This window comes from Mirounga leonina, unplaced genomic scaffold (assembly GCF_011800145.1).
Source record: "Mirounga leonina isolate KUSES-001 unplaced genomic scaffold, KU_Mleo_1.0 Mir_177, whole genome shotgun sequence".
In the NCBI taxonomy this organism is placed as follows: domain Eukaryota; kingdom Metazoa; phylum Chordata; class Mammalia; order Carnivora; family Phocidae; genus Mirounga; species Mirounga leonina.
Genome location: NW_023270459.1, coordinates 5,334,501 through 5,352,291, shown reverse-complemented (window position 1 = coordinate 5,352,291; position 17,791 = coordinate 5,334,501). Strand labels below are relative to the sequence as shown.

The following is a 17,791-nucleotide window of genomic DNA, read 5'->3' as shown; positions in this document are numbered from 1 at the left end:
CTTTAAAAATAAATAAATAAATAAAAATAAAATATACATATAATTCACCATTTTAGCCATTTTAAGTGTATGGTTTTGATGTGGCTGTGCATCATCACTGCATTCATCTCCAGAATTTTTCATCTTCACCCACTGAAACACTATACCCATTAAATACGAACTCCCCATACTCCCCTCTCCCCACTCCCGGCAACTACCTTCTACTTGCTGTCTCTATGAACTTGCCTACTCTAGGTATCTCATATAAGTGGAATTGTAGAATACTTGTCCTTTTGTGACTGGCTTATTTATTACTGAGCATAATGCTTCGTGGTTCATACATTTGTAGCATGTGTCAGAATTTCCTTCCTTTTTAAGGCTGAATAGTATTCCCTTGCATGGATAGACTACATTTTGTTTATCTACTCATCCATCAATGGACATCTGGGTTGCTTCCACCGTTCTGACTATTATGAATAATGCTGCTTATGAACGTGGGTAAAGAAATCTACATCCACTCTTGCCTCCCCCTCTCTAGTCCTTCCCTGCAACTGTAGCCCAAGTAATCCCTTTAAGCCCACAAGTATGGTAAAACCACCCCTTGCTTAAAACTTACTAGTTCCCCAGTGCTCTCAGGCAAGATCTTACTACCCTAGTTTCTTGAACACAAAGCCATTGAAAACACCTGCTGTTTCTTCTGCCCTAACCGTGCTTTCCTCTCTGCTTCTCCAAGTTGTTTTCTTCCTTCTTCCGTTTAGGACCTCAACTCCCGCTCTATTTCCTGGGCGAAGAATTCCCTGATTACCCTCCTGCACTAGGTCAGGGGACTCTCCCCCCCTCCCTCTTCCACTTTCCCCTCCTACCGCTTGTCACAATTGGCAGTATCTCATCATGTGTATTTGTGACAACGTTATTGTGTTTCCATTAGAGAATCAACCTATGAGGGTGAGGGCATGCATTCCCTGGTCCCTACGGTGCCCGTCAGGACCCGGCATCCAGTAAGTACTCAGTATTTCAGTCATCTATTTCAATAATAAACACGTGAGGACGCAGCCAACCCCTCCCGCCCAGGGGCCAAGCCAAAGTGGAGGAGCGGGGTGGCCCTGCGGGCTCTGGCCGCCCGTCCTCAACCCCCGCCCTAACGCGGTCCCGTAGGGAGGTCCTCGGCGCCTGAGGTAGGAAGCTCAGGGCCGCCCCCTCCCGGCTCGCGCAAGAGGGGTTGGCTTCGAACCCCGGGGTCCGCAGCCACCCAGGCGTCCGCCTGGGGCGGGGGCGGGGCCGGCCGGAGACGTCACTTCCGGTGTACACAGCCGGTCCGGGCGGTGCGCTGAGGGCCGGGGCGCGTCGCAGGTGAGGAGAGGGCGCGAGCGGGCGCTCCCTGGCGCAGGCGGGAGGGCTGCGGGTGGCCGGTGGGCTGCGGCCGGGGCCGGCGACTGGACGAGCTCGCGGGGCGCGGGGCCGCGGGGCGCGGGGCCGCGGGCTCCCGCCCCTCGCCCGTCCGCGGTGGAGGACGCCGGGCTCTGGGGGCGCTGGCCGGGCGGACGGAAGCCCGGAGGGGCCTCCCGGCTCGTGCCCGGGACCGGCGGCGCCGGGTGTGGGGGGGGAACCCCGCAGACGCGGGGCGGGAGGGGCGGGGGGCGCTCCCTCGGGCCGCCGGGGCCGGGGAGGTCGGGCTGGCGCGGGCACCCGCTCCCGGAAGCCGGCGGAGCAGTCCGCCGAAGCAGGCGGCCTGTGGGCGGCCGGGGTCCGCCGGGACTGGCTGGGGACGCGGCCCTCACGCCGCCCGGCGGCTGCCCGGCCGGCTGCGCGCACCTTCCCCGCCGTGCGGGGCCGCCGAGGAACACGATTTTTCGGCTCTGCGGAGCCTGCTGGCGCGGTTGGGCCGGGGGAGGTTCTGCGGGCACCGGGCAGGGCCAGGGCCAGGGCCGGGGCCGGGGATGAAGGACCCACGCCTGGGGGCGAGTGCAGGGTCAGGGGTGTGTCTTCCTGCTCCGCGCGGTGCGAGGAAAGAAGTATGCCTGGTTGGCACGATAAGAATTCTGTTTATACTCCTCACAAAATTTGCCAGATGAACACTCCGGTTGGGGGACCCCAATTTGAAAGTCGCTTGTTCCCGCCCCTTCACCCCCATTATAAAAGCAATTCGTCCTCTTCGCATTCGAGACAACACAAAAAGTATCGTGACAATACTTTTTCAGATGACAATCATCCGCCCACCTACCACTTAGTGACAGTCGTTGCTAACATTTTGTTAATACCGATAAATAGTCTGTTTCACTTGTATAATCACTTGTATGGACTTCATAGTTACCATCGTATACCATAATGTAACCAAACCCTACAGATGAACATGTAGATTGTTTCCAGTTCGTCACAAGATAATTCTGCCAAAGGGATTTGTCTGATTGTTTTAGGATAAATTTACAAAAGAGGTCAAAGGTAACATTCATTTAAAAAATAGCTTTATATTTGTTTCCTTTGTTGACCTGTTTGGAAAATTCTTCTCCATGCCGGTGTTACAAAAAGTTCCATTCATTTTTGCTTCTCATTTCATGGCCTTTTTTTTTTTTTTTTTTTTAACTTCCAGCTTAAAAATTTCTACTTAAAATTTCGTCTCGGTGTAAGAGACGAAATATTTTCCAAATGGTTAGTTGACCCAGTTTTTTTGAATAAGCTCTGACTGCTGTTTTGTCATATTTATATGACATAGTATGTGTTTATAAGGGACTACTCACAAAATTGATATTTAGATTTTGTATATGCTGTTTTTACATTTCATTCGCAGTATCTTTTTTTTTTTCTTAATCATTTCCTTTACAAGTCTAGGAAATAGTTCATGTTTGAAGGGTTTTTTCTTTTTATCTTTTAAAGTGAAAAGTTTATTGTTTCATTTGCTTTCTTGCTGACAAGATAACAAACTCCATATGAAGAGTTCAGGTTTGTTGTGGCAACTTTTCAGTCTGGCATTTGAGATTCTAATCTTCCTCTATTTTTGCACACGAATACGTAGGTTAGCATTGGAGACCAAGATAGAAAAGCTCTCAGATTCCCTTGGCAAGCCTACATTTTTTCAATCTAAAATTATCTCTGGATTTTTGGAAGACAGCATGTTTTAAGCATCCTTTAAAAAATTTTTTTTAAACAAGTTGCACATGATTCTGCTGAAATCTTACTAAATGTTTATTCTGTTTCAATCCTGGAGCCTAATACACCAGAAGCTTTATGTCAAGTGAGTCTTCCAAGTCTGTAGGAAAGTAACTGTATCTAGGAGCTAGTAGGCTGGGGCATCACATGGACTAAGTGTCCAGTCTCTTTCTTTCCCTCTTGAAATGTTGTCCTTTGTGGAAAATGGTGACCTTCCTAGGTGGACAAAGAATGTTGGTTTGAAAAGGAATTGCTTTACTTTGGAGTTATTGGGGGGGGGGGGGATGCCTTTTTCTCTTAGTACAAGTTCACAGCCTGAACTTGTGAGGGGTTATGCTTCAAATGTCTTTATCTCTACTGAAACTGCTCTTAAGGTCCAATTGATGGATGCAGTGGCTGCTGCTTACTCTTTCCCTTGACCTTGACCATAAATATTTGGCATGGTGAGCCAGATTTTCTTGCTGTTGTCAATCTCCTCTTGGTTGGCCTTCTTGAGTTGGAGCTATTGTGGTCATCTTCTTAACTTTGTGACTGTGCTTTTTCACTTGAGTTTGTTCTCTTTCCACACTGCCTGTGAGCATTTTCCAAGGCCTAGCTTCATGCCTCTACCTCTTTTCCCAAAAAACATGCTCCTTCCCACTCATCCAGTATATGACTTCTGGGCAGAGAACCGCTTCACCCCCCCACTCCTGTCTGCATGCAGTGACCCCAAGTCAGACTTTGCTGCAAGTCATTTCTTTTCTTTTTTTTTTTTTTTTAAGATTTTATTTATTTATTTGAGACAGAGAGAATGAGAGAGAGAGAGCACATGAGAGGGGGGAGGGTCAGAGGCAGAAGCAGGCTCCCTGCCGAGCAGGGAGCCCGATACAGGACTCGATCCAGGGACTCCAGGATCATGACCTGAGCCGAAGGCAGTCGCTTAACCAACTGAGCCACCCAGGCGCCCCTGCAAGTCATTTCTTTATCTCCAGCTGACCCCTGGTCATATTCTCAAGGCCATATTTTCTCCAGCTGAGGGAGCCCTTCTTTGCTTGCCAAGGTGGCCTGTCCTTCATAACTGTAAGGACCTAGCCCATCTCCTTTTCCTTCTTGATTTGGGCTGTATTTGCTGTTTGCTTTCTGTCCCTACAACTTGATTTAGACTTTGTATCTTTGCTCTTAGGGACTTCAGACATCATCTGGTCCCACCCTGGATGAGAAAGATGAGACCCAGTGGTTTTATTCATTAATTTAGTTAACTCACATTGATGGAGTACTCGGAGTATGAGCTAGTTACTGTAGTGGAAAAGTAAAATACAGAGCTGAAAGGCACAGTCTGGACAAGAAGGCCAAAAAAGCAATTGCCATAAAGTATCCTAAGTGCTTAGAAGTGGGGGGACACGTAATGAGCTCCCCCAGGTTTCAGAGATCTTGCATGTTCACTGCTCCAGGACCTAGAACACAGTGTTCTGGGAACAATCAAGTATTTGTTGAATGAATCAGTGATCATCTGAGAATGAAATGAGAATAAAACGCTGTCTATAGAAAAGATATAAACCAAGAGACATTTTTTAAGTGCAGTTTGGAGAATTTCAGGGAAAACTTTAAGTTCAACCAAAATGACCCGGTTGTAACCCCAAGAAGGGATGTTTGGAATGTGTTCGTAGCCAGAATGCTTAAACTTAATTTTGTATCCTCAGAAGAAAGACTGCATTTCTAGAAGAGGGTTGGGATGGTGTCTATGGAAATTGGGGTGACGGGTCCAAGAGAGGAACTGGGTGATATGTCTGGAGCACTGCCTGGGAGCACTGCCTGGGGGCCCTGGCCAGAGGAGCTGTGTGCAGTCCCCCAGTGAGCCTCTGCACCACCAAACAGATGGGTGCATCTCTGTTGATGCCTCTAGCCAGGAGAATCTTTCCCTTGCTTTGCTTCCACACTCCTAATACCTTCTGATTAGAACGTGGCTTCACATGGAGATTTCCTGCCAAGGAGAGAATGTGAATGGTTGAGAACTCCATATCCAAACCGCTCAGATCAGATCCTCGTCTTGGGGTGCTGGCTAATCTCTTTGTTTGCCCCTCTGTAGAATGGGGAGAATGGTAGGACCTACCTCTTTGTTGCCTGGCACCTGCTAAGTGCTTAGTAAATATTAGCCCTCATCAGTATTTATAAACTTAGTAACTGGTCTTCTGGTTAGTACACAGTCATCTTTGAGTTTAGGTGGCCTGACTCAGTTGCCCTGGACCTGCTTGCTCCTGGGTGCATTGACAAAGCTGAGAACCGGAGGGGAAGTCATGACAGATACACTTTGCCCAGGCTGCTCATCCAGCGAATCCAACTGCTGTTGTCAGGGAAGGTTTCCTGGAGAAGGACGGGCTTGAGCTGAGTACGCTGGGAGAGTGGTAGTACAGCACCACAGTAAGGGGAAAGGCCATGATGGGTACAGAGGAATAGGTGAGCAAGCAGGTGGTATGTGAGCTGAAGGAGTTTTAGGGTAAAGGGTGGACAGGTATGAATATGGAAGTGGAGGGAAATGAGATTGGAGAGGAAAGCGGGGCCAGCTCTTGAAGAAATAATTAATGACAATATGTAACTTATTGGGCACTAACAATGTGTCAGGTGTGATGTTAATCCCTTCACTCATTGTACTAGCCAGGTTTGGTGCCAAGTGCTTTGTGTATATTACCTTGTTTCATCTCCGCAACAACCCTGTGATGTAGGTGCTTACGTTACAGGAGAAGTTAGTGTCCAGTGTCAGCTGCTGGTCTCTGCCTGGTGATTCAGCCTGCACACGGTTGCAAGGTTAACACTTAATATCTTTTGTACCTTTTTTTTTTTTTTTTAAGATTTTATTTATTTGACAGAGAGAAAGACAGCCAGAGAGGGAACACAAGCAGGGGGAGTGGGAGAGGGAAAAGCAGGCTTCTCACAGAGCAGGGAGCCCGAGGCGGGGCTCGATCCCAGGACCAGAATCATGACCTGAGCCGAAGGCAGACGCTCAACAACTGAGCTACCCAGGCGCCCCTGTACCTTTTTTTAAAAAAAAATTTTTTTAAGAGTTTATTTGTCAGAGAGAGAGAGAGTGAGCACAGGCAGGGGGAGTGGCAGGCAGAGGGAGAAGCAGGCTCCCCACTGAGCAAGGAGCCTGATGTGGGACTTGATACCGGGACCCTGGGATCATGACCTGAGCCGAAGGCAGACGCTTAACTTGACTGAGCCACCCAGGCGTCCTTCTTAAATACATTTAAAAGCTTTTGTGACTCCTATTACCTGGTGAAGTCCAAGCCCACCAAGATCTTCTGGCTTTATGGAACCATCTTGGGTTAAAATGTGAAAATATGTGTATCTTAGAATGGAATAAACACAGTATAGGTGCAGATATGCATCGAGCTCAGAGAAATGTCAGTCAGTGAGACAGGTAAGATGCAGAACGATGCGTATATGGCCCGTTTGTGTAAAAAATGAGAGAGAGACAGATACACATGAAATAGGTTTCTAAGTGTAGAAAAAAATTTCTGGAATGATAGAGAAGAAACAGTGGTTGCCTTTGGGATGAGGCCCCAGAAATCTAGCCTGTTAGACTGAACTAGCTTTGTTTTGCGTACCCTTTTGTACAGGATGGTTTTCTTTTCACTATATATGTGTATTATAGTTTCAGTTTGAAGATAATAAAAACAAATTTTTAAGTGTTTGCTATGTACGTAAGCAGTCATTTAGAGAGGGAATGTAGCACAGACTCTCAGAACAAGGACTCTATCCAGACTGCTTGGGTTCGGTTTCTGTCTCTGCCACTTACTAGTCATTCATCTCTAAGTCACCCAGCCTCTCTTTACCTCATTTTACCCTTTCTGAAAATGGGGGAGGTATCACGAGCTCTCTCCTGGAGTTAATAATCAGGTGTTAGTGACTTAATATTTGTGAAGTCCTTAGACACATCCAGAGTTCCCGACTGGTATGTTTTTTTTGTTGGCGGCAGAGTCATTATGGCCCAGTGCTGGGCACCGCAGTGCGCACCAAGAGGGGGCCAGCCTGCCTCCATGCGCTTACAGTTCCTCTGGGAGGGGAAGGCATACAGAGCTAGCGACAAGCAATGGCAGTGGAGCTTGGACAGGCTTCGTGGGGACTAAAGGGACCCAGGATGGTGTCATCCAAACAGTGACTCTTAAAAATGGGTAACTTCTAGAAAAAGTGAAAGGGGAGAAAAGGGCACCCAGGGACTTGTTCCAGGGGTGATGTGTGCCCCAGATAGATGGAGAAATGAGACAGGAAAGAGCCTGAGGGGAGCCCGAAATTGGGATATAGCGTGTGATGACAGGTCATTGTTATATGGCAGAGTTTTTTAGCCTATATAAAATAATGATATGATTTATAAATGACATCTTAAGCTTGATGAGACGGGGTAGCTGGACCTTGCTCTTTGAAATGGCCATGAGGTGTTCCTGTGTAATTTACTTAATGAATCCCTTAATGCAGCCCATGTGGGTTACTTCCAGATGGAAGCTTGCAGACAGTGCTGCCAGTGAGTGTCTCTGATATAGGCCTCTACATTTACTGAGTCTATTTCTAGGATTCATTCCTAGATGGTATCACTTTTTTTTTTTTTTTGACTGTGTTCCTTGTGTCTGGGTCGCTGTCCAATCTGTGCTTTTTCAAATTGTGCAAAGAATCTTAATGGGATAGTTTTTGAGTGCAGAATTAGAGCTAGAGATTACCTGGGGGGAAAAAATCTAATTTTCTTATTAGAAATAATTTTGGGATTAGGTGTCAGTGAGATGGTATTTACGTCGGGGAACCTGGGAATACCTGAGTCTTCCCCCACCCCACCCCCAGGTGTATGCCTGAGAACAGAGGCAGAGGGAAGCTGGCTCAGCTCCCAGACTCAGCTCCCAGACCTGAGTGCTGCAGGCTGTGATAACCTAGGCAGGGGAGGCAAGAGCAGTTGGTCCCTCTCCCCAGCTCCCAAAGACCTATCCTACCCCTGGGTCTCAAGGTAGCAGAGAATGCGGCCACAGTAGCTTTGTACTTTACAGTGCGAGGTTATCCCTTCCTGAGCCTTGTTCTTGCCCGTCTTCCTTCAGCTTGGGGCTGAAAGGGGAGGGAGTGGTGGGCAGGGAAATGGGAGGAGCCATGACCTCCTTCCCCTCTGGAGGACACAGGGCAGCCCTCCTTTTAGTTTGTTGCCAGGACCTTGAGAGTTGGGGCCAGAGCAGCAGGAAGGTAAGTAATATTTTTGAAAAATTTGGTAGCTGTGTGGTATTTCGAGGAGGAAGAGTTTGGGTTTGTTTGGGTTTTTTTTCACTAATAGTAGGCTAGCGTGAAGTATTTCATTAGAAGATAAAATGCTTGGGCGCCTGGGTGGCTCAGATGGTTAAGCGTCTGCTTCGGCTCAGGTCATGATCCCAGCGTCCTGGGATCGAGTCCCACATCAGGCTCCCTGCTCCTTGGGAGCCTGCTTCTCCCTCTGCCTCTCTCTCTCTCTCTGTCTCTCATGAATAAATAAATCAAATCTTTAAAAAAAAAAAAAAGAAGATAAAATGCTTTTCTCTGACTAGTGTCCAGCTTCTTTCAGAGCAGAGAGCTCCAGTTTCTGAGTGAGACTCAAGGTGTGCCAAGTGTTGTGGTTTATGGGGTTAAGCCTCACCACTGTACTGAAGAAACTGAGGCACAGAGTTCAAAGAAACAGAGGCATAGAGTTAATAAGTGCCGTTCATTTAACTGATAATTACTGAGAACTGGGATTCTTATCTAGGTCAGTCTGACTCCCATACCCATAACTGCTGCACTTTGTCACTGCCTGTTTCCAGGAAATCTCTTTGTTACTGTGTAGCATCTTTTTTTTTTTAAGATTTTATTTTTATTTATTTATTTATTTATTTATTTATTTATTTATTTGCCAGAGAGAGAGCTCAAGCAGGGGGAGCGGCAGGCAGAAGGAGAGGGAGAAGCAGACTCCCCACGGAGCAGGGAGCCCGATGCGGGGCTCAATCCCAGGACCCTGAGATCATGACCTGAGCCGAAGGTAGACGCTTAACTGACTGAGCCATCCTGGCGTCCCATGTACTGTGTAGCATCTTACCTACAAGGTAAAAGCATGAGGTTTTTCTCCCATGAGGTTGTAAGCTCCCGGAGAGCAGGAATTGTGTCTGTTTCATTCACCCCTGTACCCCCAGTGCCTGGAGCAGTGTCGGGCACGTAGTAGGACCTCAGTAAATGAGGTCCTGGAAGTCAATATGGTGGTAAGCCACTGCAGGCCTGCACTGTAGGGCTGTCTTCTCTGCCTGGGGAATAACCGGAGGGATGGGGAGGAGGCTTCTTGAATGTCCTTACTGCTCAGTACCTGACCTGCTGCGATGTTTATGGGGAAGAACAGGCTCCCTCGCCTTGACTCTGACTTGCTGTTCTTTCTGAGAGATGGGAAGGCTTGCTGGGTGTGCAGAACTGGAGTCAGTGTTCCCAGCCTGGAGGCAGGAGCTGCTGTAATTATCCACTGATCAAATTTTTCAAGGGTGCCTTAAATTCTCAGAAATGGTCCCGAATCTGAAGTGCTTATATCTAAAGTTTATATCATTTCTCTCCATAGTAAGAGAAATAATTTATACATTACAGTTTGATTTAACTGTATGTAGGCTGCTTCTTTTTTTTTCTTTTTAAAGATTTTATTTATTTATTTGACAGAGAGAGACAGTGAAAGAGGGAACACAAGCAGGGGGAGTGGGAGAGGGAGAAGCAGGCTTCCCGCGGAGCAGGGAGCCCGATGCAGGGCTCGATCCCAGGACCCTGGGATCATGACCTGAGCCGAAGGCAGACGCTTAACGACTGAGCCACTCAGGCGCCCTTGTATGTAAGCTTCTTGATAAGTACTTGTTTTTCCCCATTTGAGGTTAATTTTAGACAGATTCCATAGTGTAAATTGTTAAGAATAAGTAGCATAATTAAGTTTTCTTAAATAACTTTCTAATGGATACATTAGTTTTCATTAGTTCAACTTGCTTTTATGTTTGGAAACTTTTTGGGTAATGAAGGCTAAAACTAGGCTCAAACAAAGCTGAGTGGATCAAGGCCTTTTCATGCTGTAACATACTAACAAAAATAAACTAGTGGTTTTTAATAGATGTAGATTTTTTGGAATGTTTTAACAATTTGGGTTTGAAAAAATCACATCAATGCTTGTGACTTCTAAAAAATGATTTTCCTCAGTCGACTGTACTTCAGTTAAAAAAAAAAAAGATTTACTTTAAGTCATTCTCCTTAATTTATACCCAAATTTCCATCAGTGTCACAATTTTTTGCTGTGAATATTTTCATCGTGCTTGGCTGTATTGGATGTGAAAACTTCTAATGGTCCAACGCCATTTTAGTTTATCAAAAACCTAGTTTTACCTGAGCAAACTTTTTCAGAAGTTTCAGAGCCAAATTCATTTATCCTTTGGTGATGTGTGGTAGTCATTTGTAGATAAACCTTTGCTGACTGCTTCCCGTCTCCTGCTTTAACTTCTTTTGAAGATTTCTGTTTAATAAAGTGTTTTGGCTCAGAGTGTTTCTCTAATAAAATTCTTTCAAAAGTTCTAATACTTGGGGGCGCCTGGGTGGCTCAGTCGGTTAAGCGACTGCCTTTGGCTCAGGTCATGATCCTGGAGTCCCTGGATCGAGTCCCGCATCGGGCTCCCTGCTTGGCGGGGAGCCTGCTTCTCCCTCTGACCCTCCCCCCTCTCATGAGCTCTCTCTCTCTCTCTCATTCTGTCTCAAATAAATAAATAAAATCTTTAAAAATATATATATTAAAAAAAAAGTTCTAATACTTGTTTTGTTTTAAAGGCAACAGGTTTGAGTTACTCTTGATTTTTTTTTTTTCTAGTTACTCTTTTGATTTTATAAGAAAACTAAACACAAGTCTTAGAATACAGCAGGTTGATTTATCACCAGAAAATTTGACAGATAGCTAGATCAGCCCTCCACAGGACTGGCAATAGATTTTTTTTTTCCCCACTAAATGTTCACCGTTTTTCTTGGTATGAAACTGAATATATGGTGATTACCATCCATTTCATTTACTTTTCTACTTATTTATGTGTTGACTGTTTAAAAAATAGCCTTCGATCTTCCTCTTTCTCTCCCTAACCCCAAAATATCCTCAATTTAAACAAAATTGCCCTTCATCTGTATGACTGTTTAACACATTTGGCCTTTTTTTTTTTTTTTTTAAACCTGTGCTATTTTGAAACTACATTTCAACTCTGTTGACTTTATGGTTAGAACATTTTTTCTTCTGCTTAGATTAAATTATTACTTGTTTGTAGATTACTGAATAAAAAAGCTTTTCAGATCCACTAATGGTATCTTGCTTTGTTATTATAGAGGAATGTCCTATTTTATGGTGATAAATGTTACAGAGCAAGTGTCAGGACAAGAGGCAGTCAGATGTCACCATGTGGGGGCAGTTTGTTCCCCCATTAGACCAGAAGCTCCTTGAGGGCAGGCACAGATACCCTCCCTCTGCATCCTGAGTGCCCCGAGCATTCACAGCATTCAGGCACCACTCGTAGGGTTGACCGTGTTACTGGAGGATGCGTATAGAAACGTCTTCCTTTTAACTATGGTAGATTGAACGTTGATCAAAATTTTTATTTAGTAGGGTTTGTTCATTTTCCTATGTACTTGAGTTTTCAGAGCTCAGTTTAGGATAAATGGGCTTCAGATTTCGTCAACTGAGCAGTTATTTACTAAGTTTTTAGTTTTTGTATTAACAGCAGTTTTAGTAATTTCTTGAACAGAAAAAAATAATCTTGGCCTCCTTAAACTTTTTCATTGACATTTTTTACTCTGATAGAACTTTAGTGTCTCCAGGGTTTTTGGACGATTCTTTAAATTTTTTTTTCTTATTTATTTATTTGAGAGAGAGAGAAAACACAAGAGGGGGGAGGGTCAGAGGGAGAAGCAGACTTCCTGCTGAGCAGGGAGCCCGACGGGGGACTCAGTCCCAGGACTCCAAGATCATGACCTGAGCTGAAGGCAGTCGCTTAACCAACTGAGCCACCCAGGCTCCCCTGGACGATTCTTTAAATTAACATGCTTAGTATTAATTCCTTGAGAACTGTTTCTGTATAATAGGCTAGTGTTCAGTTTTGCACATAATTTTTCTTTGGGAGCAGTCTCCGGGCGCAGAAATAATCCAGGCTTGGTGGACCCAGAAGTGTCACTTCCTTTGCTCTGGCTTTGGCTCTCCATGCCTGCCTTTCCATTTTGATGTTTTAATGATACCCTTCCTGCTCGGTGATTTGTGTTCAGGAAGCGAGGCAGTGATTACTTTTGTTTCTGCTTTGTGAACTTCCTCCCCCACTTCCTATTTTTACCGAGCAACTACAGGAAATGAGGCAGCTCCTGGCTGACTGCTCCTAAGCACTGATTTTAGGTGGCAGAGGACAAGGGCCTGAGCCATTTAAAACATTTTCCTCCTTGGTCTTTTCACTACCTCCTTCCTGTAGGAATCATAGGAACATGATTTTGTGATTGGGTTGAGATGATGACATGTCCTCCTCACCCTTGGTGGGGTTGGGTGCTGCTCAGTTGGAGGGCGGCGCTTTGGTGAAATAATAGGTAAGAGGTTTTCTCCATTATAACAGTAGGAGTGGGACATCGTAGCCATGTGGCCCAGCTGCTGTCGTGGGTGAATAGTTTGGCAGAAGCAAAGGGTGGCTTGAAGGGACCTGTTCTAAAAGTAAAGCTGGGAAGGTGGACTCTGGTCCTCCCAGGGTGGGAGCCCTGACTGTAGGGGCCCTGTCTGCTCTCTGAGATCTTTGAAGAGGGTCTCAGCCTTCGTGGTGCTCTCCTTCCTCTGAACTCATGGCATTTGTCTTCTTTTTTTTTTTTTTTTTTTTTATTTATTTGAGAGAGAGAGAGAATGAGAGAGAGCACATGAGGGGGAGAGGGTCAGAGGGAGAAGCAGACCCCCTGCCGAGCAGGGAGCCCGATGCGGGACTCGATCCAGGGACTCCAGGATCATGACCTGAGCCGAAGGCAGTTGCTTAACCAACTGAGCCACCCAGGCGCCCCGGCATTTGTCTTCTAAACCACTATTTAGCATTTACCCCTCTTCTTTTCCCATGACAACTCTTATCGTATTGTGGACCTGTGGGAGCTTCGCTTAGGGAGAAGTTTATATCATCTTCTCAGAAAGAAGTAACTTTTTATACATTAGGTAACTTGAATACAGAAGGTGCTCAAAGCACTTGTTTAGCAGAGTTTCTCAGTAGTGGCACTATTGACATCTTGGGTTGGATAATTCTTTGGCTTTGGATGAACAAGGGAGCTGTCCTGTGCCTCGTAGCATAGTTAGCAGCATTTCTGGCCTCTACCCATTAGCACTCCCCTACTTCCCCAGTTGTGGCAACCAAAAAGTGTGTCCAGACATTGCCAAATGTCCCCTGAGCTGGGTGTGTGTATGTGTGTGAAGCATCCTCTCCTCTACTTGTTGAGAACCACTGTGTTAAAGGATTGAAGGCTAACTTCTAATTTTGTAAAAAGAAATAAAAAAGAATGTTTGGTTCCTTGGGATTGGAGCCATTTGTTAGTTTCTATTCCAATATGTAACATTCTCATACATTTTTGGTTTGCCTCTTCGATTTTGCTATTGTCTATCAGTCAGCTTTGAAGTATATCTTCCCTTCTGTGTGCTTCCATCGAAAGAGCTGGGGCCTGAGCATCTGACAGCCTGGCTTCTGATCCTCATGGAAAGCATTCTCTCTGTCTTGATCTTGCTTGCTCCAGAAGGCTAGTTCCTGGGAAGCTGAACACTGTGGGTATAAAGGAGAAAATGAAAGGTATCTAGAATGTAACAGTAACAGTAGCTCACATTCATGGAGCAGTTGCTGTAGACCAGGTGAACAGAATTGGCAGGATTGACTGTAAGGGATAGAAAGCCGAGGGAACAGGACAGGGACCATCTGGGACAACATCTTAGGTTTGGGTTCAGGGTTGGTAGTGACTTTAGCCAAAACAGTACATACAGCAGGAGGCTCAGGGAATGGAAGGGTGACTAGGTAAAGTTTGAAGGACCTGAGGAGATGTCTCATGAGTCTAGTCCTGGCAGGGAGAGGACCAAAGAGTTGAATTTGGGTGTCATCAGCAATAGGTATGGGTATGATCTCCCAAACAGAGGTCACTTTACTTTTCATTACTCCAACTCAACTTCCTGTCAATTCCAAGAAGACTACAGCTTTCAGCCATCTCCTCTAAGAGTGATAAACTGAATGCCAAGGTCTAGATATTTGACAGAGGTAGATTAGTGCAGTGGAGAGCTCAGCCTCAGATTACCAAGCCCCAAACCCAGTTCTCTTGGTGACAACCACCTCAACCACATGGCAAGACCTTGAAAAACTCACTTAACCTCTCTAGATGCTTTACCTCACAGGGTCATTGTGAGAATTAAATTAGATAATACAGGTGAAGTGCATAGCACAGAGCCTGGCCCCAATACCCATTCAGTTAATGTCAGCTGTTTTTATTTTAGGGTTCTAGCAAGGATTAAATGAGTTTAGGTATCTGAAGCTCAGTTTAATGCTTGACAGGTTGTCGGCCCTTAATGAATGGTCTGTTTTGTTGAGGAGTACTTGTGTGAACATGGCACGTTGTCAGTCGCTTATTGATTTATTGATTTATTGATTTATTGATTTAAGCAGAGGCTTAGTTCTAGCACTTAACTACTGCTTCTGTGGATGGCAACACTGACTGTATGAAACACTGTATGGAAAAAAAGACACCATTATGGGCACCTGGGTGGCTCATTTGTTAAGCATCTGCCTTCGGCTCAGGTCATGATCCCAGAGTCCTGGGATCAAGCCCCGCATTGGGCTCCCTGCTTCTCCCTCTCCCATTCCCCCCAGCTTGTGTTCCTTCTTTCGGTGTCTCTCTCTCTGTCAAATAAATAAATAAAAATCTTGTTTAAAAAAAAACACCATTAAATAAATACTGAGGATGAGCTAATCATTCAACAAATACCTGTTGAATGTTTACAGTGTGCTTAGCACTCTTGACTATCCTGAATGAGCTCGGTGATCCCAAGGGCTGGAGGTGGCGGGGAAACACGGAAACTGGTGACATGAGGCAGTATGTTACAGTACGGCCACAATTCGGCCAAGATGGGGACTAAAAACAGGGTGTTCCAGTAGCACACAGAGGGGCTCCTAGTTCACTTTTTGCCAAGGTCGTGTCCCAGAGGAGGTGATTTCTAGGTTAGACATCCAGGAGGAGTGAGAATAAACTAGAAGAGCATGCCAGGTGGAGGGAACTGAGCATGTAGACGGTGAGTGGGAAGACGGCAGCAGCAAGAAGTGGGCAGTGGTGGGCAGAGGGGTGGGGGAAAACAGTTGGGAAGGGTAGTGGAGAGCTGTAACAGATGTGAAGCAGGAGAATAGGTGATTACATTGGTGAGTACATTGGCTCTAGAACAATCACACAGCAACCAGAAGGGAACAGTCCAGGAGTTTGGAAGATCACTCAGGAGGCTCCTCTTGTAATTCCAGCAAGAGGAAAAGAAGGTGTGAACTTTGGATTGGCAGTGAAGGTAGAGAAAAGGGAAAAGACTTGAGACATATTAAGGAGGCAGGAGGTGTATGACTAAATGATTAAGTGGCTGTAAAGGAGAGTGAGGAGTAGAGGATGACTGCCAGGTTTCTGGCTTACAGGCAGATGGTAGATCAAGGCAGGAAAGGAACGAGAGCCTGGGGAGGGTTGGTGATGGGCACTTGACTCGGGGACCTGTCCAGTAGGCAGTTGAATATTTGGGATGTGGAGCACAGGAGAAAGATCTGGGCTGGAGAGATGGATTGGGGGATCCTCCTAGGGAGACCATGTTGATCATAGAAACAGACAAAGCACAGCATAGAGCTCTGGGGAACCACGTGCTTCAGGTTAGAGCAGGAGTGGCTCCCAGAGGCAACTAAGAATGGCCAGAGGGGCGGGAGGAGAGCAAGGAGGACAGGCATCTTCCCATACAGAATTGCCTCACTCTTTTTAGTGTGATAACATATTACAAAGGGAGCCAAAAAAGTAGCGTCCTAGGACTGAGAGAACAAAACTAAATCTTTCAGGCATTTTCTTTTGCCTGGATAGATATTTTAAATTCATGAATGTTGAGAATAAAATTCTTCAAAGCATTTTTCTGGAGTGCATTTCTAAATATGGCTCGTGTCATTCTGAACCGACAAAAAACATGGAAATGGTTGGGCTTTGAACTTGACAGACAATAACTTCACTAATCTCCCTGAAGAATTTCCTGTGGCGTCTCCATATTATCAAGGGTAGATTTAGATTTACATTGTTACAGACTGGAGGGGAGAAAAAATTTCTGTGTTTTTTGCTCTGAAGAGGGAATTGTTTATGGAGTGGTTCATCTTTATTTTTTTTTAACAGCTTTATTGAAACATAACTCACATACTATACAACTCATCCATCTAAAGTATATGATTCAGTGCTTTTTAGTATATTCAGAATTCTACAGCTACCACCACAATCAATTTTAGAACATTTTTAATCACTCCAGAAAGAAACCCTGTATCCATTAGCAGTCATTCCCCATTCTTCTCATCCACCCCAGCCCAGGCAACCATTCATCTACTTTCTATTTCAATGGATTTGCCTGTCCTGGACGTTTCATATTAATGGAATCATGTGTAGTATGTGGACTTTTGTGTCTGGCTTCTTTCACTCAGCACAGTGTTTTCAAGGCTCATACATGTTGTAGCATGGATCAGTGCTTCTCTCCTTTTTATGCCTGAATAATATTCCATTGCATGGCTCTCCTATATCTAGTTTATTCATTCATCAGTTGATAGACTTTGGGGTTGTTTCCACTTTTTTTCACAGTTATGAATAGTAAACTTCATACACAGGTTTTTGTGTAAACATGTTTTTCATTTCTCTTGGGGGTATACTCTTGCTTGGTTATATGGTACTTTTATGTTTAACCTTTTGAAGTTCTGCCAGACTGTTTTCCAGAGTCTCTGCACCTTTTTTGCATCCTCACAGGCAGTTTCTCCACATCCTCCCCAGCATTTGGTATTGTCTGTTTTTATTAAAGCCATCCCAGTGATTAGTGGTATCTCGTGGTTTTAACTTGCATTTCCCTGATAGCTAGTGATGTTGAGCATCTTTTCGTGTGCTTATTGACCATTTATATATCATTTTTGAAAGGTTCATCTACATTTGATCATTAATTTTGGCAAGGTGAATTAAGTTGCAAAACCCGAAACTGAAAGAACAGATGAACATATTTAACTAGAGAAATGGGGGGGGGGGGGTGCGCGCGTGTGCACGCATGTGCACACGTAGTGAAAGATGCTATAAACAGATGTAGAAGATAAAGGACAGGCTCCCCCAGAGAAATAGCCAGCACTCTCCACCCACCTATACTCTTCACTCTACACCTGAGCTTGAGAAACAGGGTGCTTGAGATCCTGTTACCTAGCTATGACTTTGGAAGTAGAGAGCATGATCTCCGCCTTCTTAAGTCCATTGATATTGCCACCATGTTGAACCATGTATCAGAACGTTTTTCCTTTTTAGGCTTAAGAATATACTGTTTTATGGTTGTACCACATTTTGTTTATCCATTCATCCATCGATGGACATTTGTCTTATTTCCATCTTCTGGCTGTTATGAATAATGCTGCAAAGAACATTGGTATACAGATAT

General features: G+C 45.1%; 1 protein-coding gene across 4 annotated transcripts in view; it reads left to right on the top strand.

Annotated features, from left to right (window-relative positions):
- Nucleotides 1-1,262: 1,262 nt before the first annotated feature.
- The window catches only part of GARRE1 (granule associated Rac and RHOG effector 1), an 81,179-nt gene continuing 64,650 nt past the window's right edge, over nucleotides 1,263-17,791 (top strand). Inside the window, exon 1 of one of the 4 annotated variants that reach the window (XM_035023486.1) lies at nucleotides 1,263-1,329. The gene's annotated coding sequence lies outside the window, so the exon portion shown is untranslated. Of the gene's footprint in view, nucleotides 1,330-6,294; nucleotides 8,320-9,076; nucleotides 9,186-17,791 lie in introns of those variants that run through there. The other 3 variants (XM_035023485.1, XM_035023484.1, XM_035023483.1) reach the window with 3 other exon arrangements.